General features: G+C 41.7%; 1 long non-coding RNA gene across 1 annotated transcript; it reads right to left on the bottom strand.

Annotated features, from left to right (window-relative positions):
• Positions 1-433: 433 nt before the first annotated feature.
• On the bottom strand, positions 434-3,502 carry LOC128651466 (uncharacterized). The gene is made up of 2 exons (XR_008401088.1): positions 3,316-3,502; positions 434-774 (listed from the first exon to the last, which is right to left on the bottom strand). It is a non-coding gene; the product is annotated as an uncharacterized LOC128651466 (long non-coding RNA).
• Positions 3,503-7,810: the final 4,308 nt, after the last annotated feature.

Below are 7,810 nucleotides of genomic sequence, written 5' to 3'. Positions count from 1 at the left end.
ACTATTTTGAATGAAACGCTTGATTGTTCGATGATCACGCTTCAGAAGCTTTGCAATTTTAAGAGTGCTGCATCCCTCTGCAAGATATCTCACTATTTTTGACTTTTCTGAGCCTGTCAAGTCCTTCTTTTGACCCATTTTGCCAAAGGAAAGGAAGTTGCCTAATAATTATGCACACCTGATATAGGGTGTTGATGTCATTAGACCACACCCCTTCTCATTACAGAGATGCACATCACCTAATATGCTTAATTGGTAGTAGGCTTTCGAGCCTATACAGCTTGGAGTAAGACAACATGCATAAAGAGGATGATGTGGTCAAAATACTCATTTGCCTAATAATTCTGCACTCCCTGTATACTGTTACCTATAATTATCTTGTACCTTCATACTTGTGGTAGTGTGTTATTAAAGCACTGACTAAGAAATGGTGTTAATTATCTTATTTTTTTATTATTATCAATAAATTTAAACAGAAACACACCACCACCCCTTGTCCATCAGTCATTTGTTGAACATGGCATTAACTTGGAGGCCCTGTTGGTCAAGACATGCCTGCAAAAACAAATCCATATCTTCTCTGTGCTGAAATACAAAGAGGAATGGCTCCCTTGCTTCTGGTTCTTCTCTTTGCATCACGTTATCTATTGCCTTCTGGCGGTCATCTTCATTCATTGACACATAACTTGGCATGGTTATGCGCCCACAGAACAGTGCCTCATTCTTGACAACCCATTGTATAGCAATGTGTAGATCTTTAATGATTGCTGGCTCCTGTGTCAAGCACATGGGAGGAAACTTAGTCATAGTCAGAATCAAAAATGTTATTTTCATAATAAATAAAAAATCATTTAAGGGACACTCAAGTCAAAAACAAACTTTTATAAATCAGAAAGAACATGCAGTTTCCAATTTACTTCCATTATAAAATCTGCTTCGTTCTCTTGTTATCCTTTGCTGAAGGAACAACATTGCACTACTGGCAGCAAGATGAACACATATAGGCCGTGTTCGGGCAGCGCTCAGGAGCTAGTGGAGGCGCTTCACTTCCAGCGATGACGTGGCGCTAGGTGACGTCACAAGCAAGGGAGCTTAGAGAAAACGATCGCATGCGCAAAGGGATCTGCTGCACAATAATGGACTTTGCGCATGCAAACGTTTTTAAATAAGCTCCCTTGTAGCTGACTGTAAAAATGTTTAAATTGTGTCTCTCTTTATTAGTGGAGGATTATTTTTATTTAAGCTGTTTACACAACACCGTTGTTCGAGAATGGTTTCCCCTGCCTCTCGGCAAACATTGGAACTCTGACCCACCTTAATTCAGCTGTTCTCAGCTCAGCCCCTGTAGCTTATCCTGCCCCATTCAGCTAATAATACTATAGGTGCTGAGAGCAGCTGAATGGAGGTGGGTCAGAGTTCCGATGTTTGCCGAGAGGCAGGGGAAACCAGAGGCACTGGGGAAACAATTCTCAGCATAACACCGGATAAGCATGACAGCAGCATTTAGTACAGGGCAAATTGGAGATAGGTTACTTAACCTATCTCCAATTTGCCCTGTACTAAATGCCGCTGTCAGACTTATCCGCCTCACCTGTCCCTCCTCTGCTGCTTATAAAAACATGGCAGCCTCCACAGCAAAACGTGTGTGGAGGCTGCCATGTTGCCAAGCGTCTGAGCTTGCTCTGAAAAGTGACAGCTTTTCCAGCACGATGGAAGCGCTGGGACTTACGTCATCAGAGCACTCAAAAAACGCCAGGCATCTCACTTGCAAATGTGATGAAAACGCTAAAAGCGAGTCCCAGTTCGCTTGGAGCGCTGCCCGAACGGAGCCATAGTCATCCAATCGCAAAAGACAAATGTGTGCAGCAAAAAATCAGCAGCTAGCTCCCACTAGTGTTGAATATGTACGTATTCTCTTTCAGCAAGGGATAACAAGAGAACAAAGCACATTTAAAAATAGATGTGAATTTATAAGTGTCTTAAAATGACATGTTCTATCTGAATCATGCAAGTTAAATTTTGAATTTACTATCCCCTTATCTTCTTAAGGACCGCAGCTGTAACAGATGAAAAAAAATTAAATAGTAAAAATAATAAAAATAAATAGTTATGTAGGGTTAGGGTTAGATCTAGGCTTAGTTGTAGATCTAGGGGGAGGGTTAGATCTAGGGGTAGGGTTAGATCTAGGTGGAGGGTTAGATCTAGGGGGAGGGTTAGATCTAGGGGGAGGGTTAGATCTAGGGGGAGGGTTAGATCTAGGGGGAGGGTTAGATCTAGGGGTAGGGTTAGATCTAGGGGGAGGGTTAGATCTAGGCTTAGTGGTAGATCTAGGGGGAGGGTTAGATCTAGGGGGAGGGTTAGATCTAGGCTTAGTGGTAGATCTAGGGGGAGGGTTAGATCTAGGGGGAGGGTTAGATCTAGGGGGAGGGTTAGATCTAGGGGTAGGGTTAGATCTAGGGGGAGGGTTAGATCTAGGCTTAGTGGTAGATCTAGGGGGAGGGTTAGATCTAGGCTTAGTGGTAGATCTAGGGGGAGGGTTAGATCTAGGGGTAGGGTTAGATCTAGGCTTAGTGGTAGATCTAGGGGGAGGGTTAGATCTAGGGGTAGGGTTAGATCTAGGCTTAGTGGTAGATCTAGGGGGAGGGTTAGATCTAGGGGTAGGGTTAGATCTAGGCTTAGTGGTAGATCTAGGGGGAGGGTTAGATCTAGGGGTAGGGTTAGATCTAGGGGAAGGGTTAGAGCTAGGCTTAGTGGTAGATCTAGGGGTAGGGTTAGATCTAGGCTTAGTGGTAGATCTAGGGGTAGGGTTAGATCTAGGGGTAGGGTTAGATCTAGGCTTAGTGGTAGATCTAGGTGTAGGGTTGGGGTTAAAAGGTCACTGAAGGAGAAAAAGGTTAAATCGTAAAAATTGAATATTGGGTATTTCAAAACTCAGGACAAAATGAAGAAACTGTTTAGCCATGTTGTTTTCTTGGGGGTTGTAGATGCGTAACAGATTTTGGGGGTAAAAGTAAAAAAAAAAAAAAAAAAGTGTGGTTTTTAATATTTTTAATCATAATTTATAAAAATATTTATTAAAAATTATATGATATGATGAAAATAATGGTATCTGTAGAAAGTCAATCTTATGGCGAGAAAAACGGTATAATATGTGTGGGCGTAAGAGGCGTAAAGGCTAAGAGGAAAATTGCAGCTAAACGCAAACACCGCAGCAATGTAAAAATAGCCCTGGTCGCTAACGCTAAAAAATTGGTACAACAGTCAGGTCACTAAGGGGTTAAATATGGTATATAAAAAAAAAAGAAAGCAGCAAACCTTGTTCTTGTTTAAAGAGAACTTCCCCGTGGAGGTTGTGGATGTCACATTTTTGTTGTGTAGAGTGGAGCTTTAAATAGTTCAGTATTGTTAATTTAAAACAGTAGATAAAGAATTACTCCTGTGATGATCTATTTATCACTTAGAATAATCATTACATTTGCTTACACTTTGCCTTAACCTTATAAATGTCACTCGCCATAAACCAAAAGAAAGCAATTTCGTTTTCAGAATTGTGCCTATTGGTTGTTTGATATATTAAAGTTTATATAAAAAAAAAAACGTTTTCTGAATGATTGTGCATATTGGTTGTTTGATACATTAAAGTTTTATTGAAATAGAAAAAAAAATTGCAGTGGAGGTCACATGTTTCCTGTCTAGAGTGGAGCTCCACTCTGCAGATAGACTACTTTGAAGCTGGTGCAGACCTTTTATCTAATGGAATGTTTTATTTCCTGCAGGTGACGTCACTTCCGGCCAGTCTGCTTGTTTAGTGTTTGTGAGGTGCAGATCTTGTATGTAATTTGTGTTTGTTCCTTCAGAATATGACTGGAGTAGCTCTGTAAACTAACTATAATGTGTTTGTATTGTGTCTACTGACTTTAGTTAGCGGGAAGAAGCCGCATTATGTGCAGGGCCAGCTAATTATGTGCTACGCACAAGGTGTACACTGATAGCCCTTTACACTGCTTTACATGAAGGTGATGATAGCCCTTTACACTGCTTTACAAGAAGGTGATGATAGCCCTTTACACTGCTTTACAAGAAGGTGATGATAGCCCTTTACACTGCTTTACATGAAGGTGATGATAGCCCTTTACACTGCTTTACAAGAAGGTGCTGATAGCCCTTTACACTGCTTTACATGAAGGTGATGATAGCCCTTTACAGTGCTTTACAAGAAGGTGATGATAGCCCTTTACACTGCTTTACAAGAAGGTGATGATAGCCCTTTACACTGCTTTACAAGAAGGTGATGATAGCCCTTTACACTGCTTTACAAGAAGGTGATGATAGCCCTTTACACTGCTTTACAAGAAGGTGATGATAGCCCTTTACACTGCTTTACAAGAAGGTGATGATAGCCCTTTACACTGCTTTACAAGAAGGTGATGATAGCCCTTTACACCGCTTTACAAGAAGGTGATGATAGCCCTTTACACTGCTTTACAAGAAGATGATGATAGCCCTTTACACTGCTTTACATGAAGGTGATGATAGCCCTTTACACTGCTTTACATGAAGGTGATGATAGCCCTTTACAGTGCTTTACAAGAAGGTGATGATAGCCCTTTACACTGCTTTACATGAAGGTGATGATAGCCCTTTACACTGCTTTACAAGAAGGTGATGATAGCCCTTTACACTGCTTTACAAGAAGGTGATGATAGCCCTTTACACTGCTTTACAAGAAGGTGATGATAGCCCTTTACACTGCTTTACAAGAAGGTGATGATAGCCCTTTACACTGATTTACAAGAAGGTGATGATAGCCCTTTACACTGCTTTACAAGAAGGTGATGATAGCCCTTTACAAGAAGGTGATGATAGCCCTTTACACTGCTTTACATGAAGGTGATGATAGCCCTTTACACTGCTTTACATGAAGGTGATGATAGCCCTTTACAGTGCTTTACAAGAAGGTGATGATAGCCCTTTACACTGCTTTACATGAAGGTGATGATAGCCCTTTACACTGCTTTACAAGAAGGTGATGATAGCCCTTTACACTGCTTTACAAGAAGGTGATGATAGCCCTTTACACTGCTTTACAAGAAGGTGATGATAGCCCTTTACACTGCTTTACAAGAAGGTGATGATAGCCCTTTACACTGCTTTACAAGAAGGTGATGATAGCCCTTTACACTGCTTTACAAGAAGGTGATGATAGCCCTTTACAAGAAGGTGATGATAGCCCTTTACACTGCTTTACATGAAGGTGATGATAGCCCTTTACACTGCTTTACATGAAGGTGATGATAGCCCTTTACAAGAAGGTGCTGATAGCCCTTTACACTGCTTTACAAGAAGGTGATGATAGCCCTTTACAAGAAGGTGATGATAGCCCTTTACACCGCTTTACAAGAAGGTGATGATAGCCCTTTACACTGCTTTACAAGAAGGTGATGATAGCCCTTTACAAGAAGGTGATGATAGCCCTTTACAAGAAGGTGATGATAGCCCTTTACACTGCTTTACAAGAAGGTGATGATAGCCCTTTACAAGAAGGTGCTGATAGCCCTTTACACTGCTTTACAAGAAGGTGATGATAGCCCTTTACAAGAAGGTGCTGATAGCCCTTTACACTGCTTTACAAGAAGGTGATGATAGCCCTTTACACTGCTTTACAAGAAGGTGATGATAGCCCTTTACACCGCTTTACATGAAGGTGCTGATAGCCCTTTACACTGCTTTACAAGAAGGTGATGATAGCCCTTTACACTGCTTTACAAGAAGGTGATGATAGCCCTTTACACTGCTTTACATGAAGGTGATGATAGCCCTTTACACTGCTTTACAAGAAGGTGATGATAGCCCTTTACACTGCTTTACATGAAGGTGATGATAGCCCTTTACACCGCTTTACATGAAGGTGATGATAGCCCTTTACACTGCTTTACAAGAAGGTGATGATAGCCCTTTACACTGCTTTACAAGAAGGTGATGATAGCCCTTTACACTGCTTTACATGAAGGTGATGATAGCCCTTTACACTGCTTTACAAGAAGATGATGATAGCCCTTTACACTGCTTTACAAGAAGGTGATGATAGCCCTTTACACTGCTTTACATGAAGGTGATGATAGCCCTTTACACTGCTTTACAAGAAGGTGATGATAGCCCTTTACACTGCTTTACATGAAGGTGATGATAGCCCTTTACACTGCTTTACAAGAAGGTGATGATAGCCCTTTACACTGCTTTACATGAAGGGGATGATAGCCCTTTACACTGCTTTACAAGAAGGTGCTGATAGCCCTTTACACTGCTTTACAAGAAGGTGCTGATAGCCCTTTACACTGCTTTACAAGAAGGTGATGATAGCCCTTTACACTGCTTTACATGAAGGGGATGATAGCCCTTTACACTGCTTTACATGAAGGTGATGATAGCCCTTTACACCGCTTTACAAGAAGGTGATGATAGCCCTTTACACTGCTTTACAAGAAGGTGATGATAGCCCTTTACACTGCTTTACAAGAAGGTGATGATAGCCCTTTACACCGCTTTACATGAAGGTGCTGATAGCCCTTTACACTGCTTTACATGAAGGTGATGATAGCCCTTTACACCGCTTTACAAGAAGGTGCTGATAGCCCTTTACACTGCTTTACAAGAAGGTGATGATAGCCCTTTACACCGCTTTACATGAAGGTGCTGATAGCCCTTTACACTGCTATACAAGAAGGTGATGATAGCCCTTTACACCGCTTTACATGAAGGTGCTGATAGCCCTTTACACTGCTATACAAGAAGGTGATGATAGCCCTTTACACCGCTTTACATGAAGGGGATGATAGCCCTTTACACTGCTTTACATGAAGGTGATGATAGCCCTTTACACCGCTTTACATGAAGGGGATGATAGCCCTTTACACTGCTTTACATGAAGGTGATGATAGCCCTTTACACCGCTTTACATGAAGGTGCTGATAGCCCTTTACACTGCTTTACATGAAGGTGATGATAGCCCTTTACACCGCTTTACAAGAAGGTGATGATAGCCCTTTACACTGCTTTACATGAAGGTGCTGATAGCCCTTTACACTGCTTTACAAGAAGGTGCTGATAGCCCTTTACACCGCTTTACAAGAAGATGCTGATAGCCCTTTACACTGCTATACAAGAAGGTGCTGATAGCCCTTTACACCGCTTTACAAGAAGGTGCTGATAGCCCTTTACACTGCTTTACATGTAGGTGATGATAGCCCTTTACACCGCTTTACAAGAAGGTGCTGATAGCCCTTTACACTGCTTTACATGAAGGTGATGATAGCCCTTTACACCGCTTTACAAGAAGGTGCTGATAGCCCTTTACACCGCTTTACATGGAGGTGATGATAGCCCTTTACACTGCTTTACATGAAGGTGCTGATAGCCCTTTACACTGCTTTACATGAAGGTGATGATAGCCCTTTACACCGCTTTACAAGAAGGTGCTGATAGCCCTTTACACCGCTTTACATGGAGGTGATGATAGCCCTTTACACTGCTTTACATGAAGGTGATGATAGCCCTTTACACTGCTTTACATGGAGGTGATGATAGCCCTTTACACCGCTTTACATGGAGGTGATGATAGCCCTTTACACTGCTTTACATGAAGGTGATGATAGCCCTTTACACCGCTTTACATGGAGGTGATGATAGCCCTTTACACTGCTTTACATGAAGGTGATGATAGCCCTTTACACTGCTTTACATGGAGGTGATGATAGCCCTTTACACTGCTTTACATGAAGGTGATGATAGCCCTTTACACCGCTTTACAAGA

Source organism: Bombina bombina, chromosome 3 (assembly GCF_027579735.1).
Source record: "Bombina bombina isolate aBomBom1 chromosome 3, aBomBom1.pri, whole genome shotgun sequence".
In the NCBI taxonomy this organism is placed as follows: Eukaryota; Metazoa; Chordata; class Amphibia; order Anura; family Bombinatoridae; genus Bombina; species Bombina bombina.
Note: the sequence above shows the minus strand (reverse complement) of the source record. Positions and strands in the feature narration are given on the sequence as shown.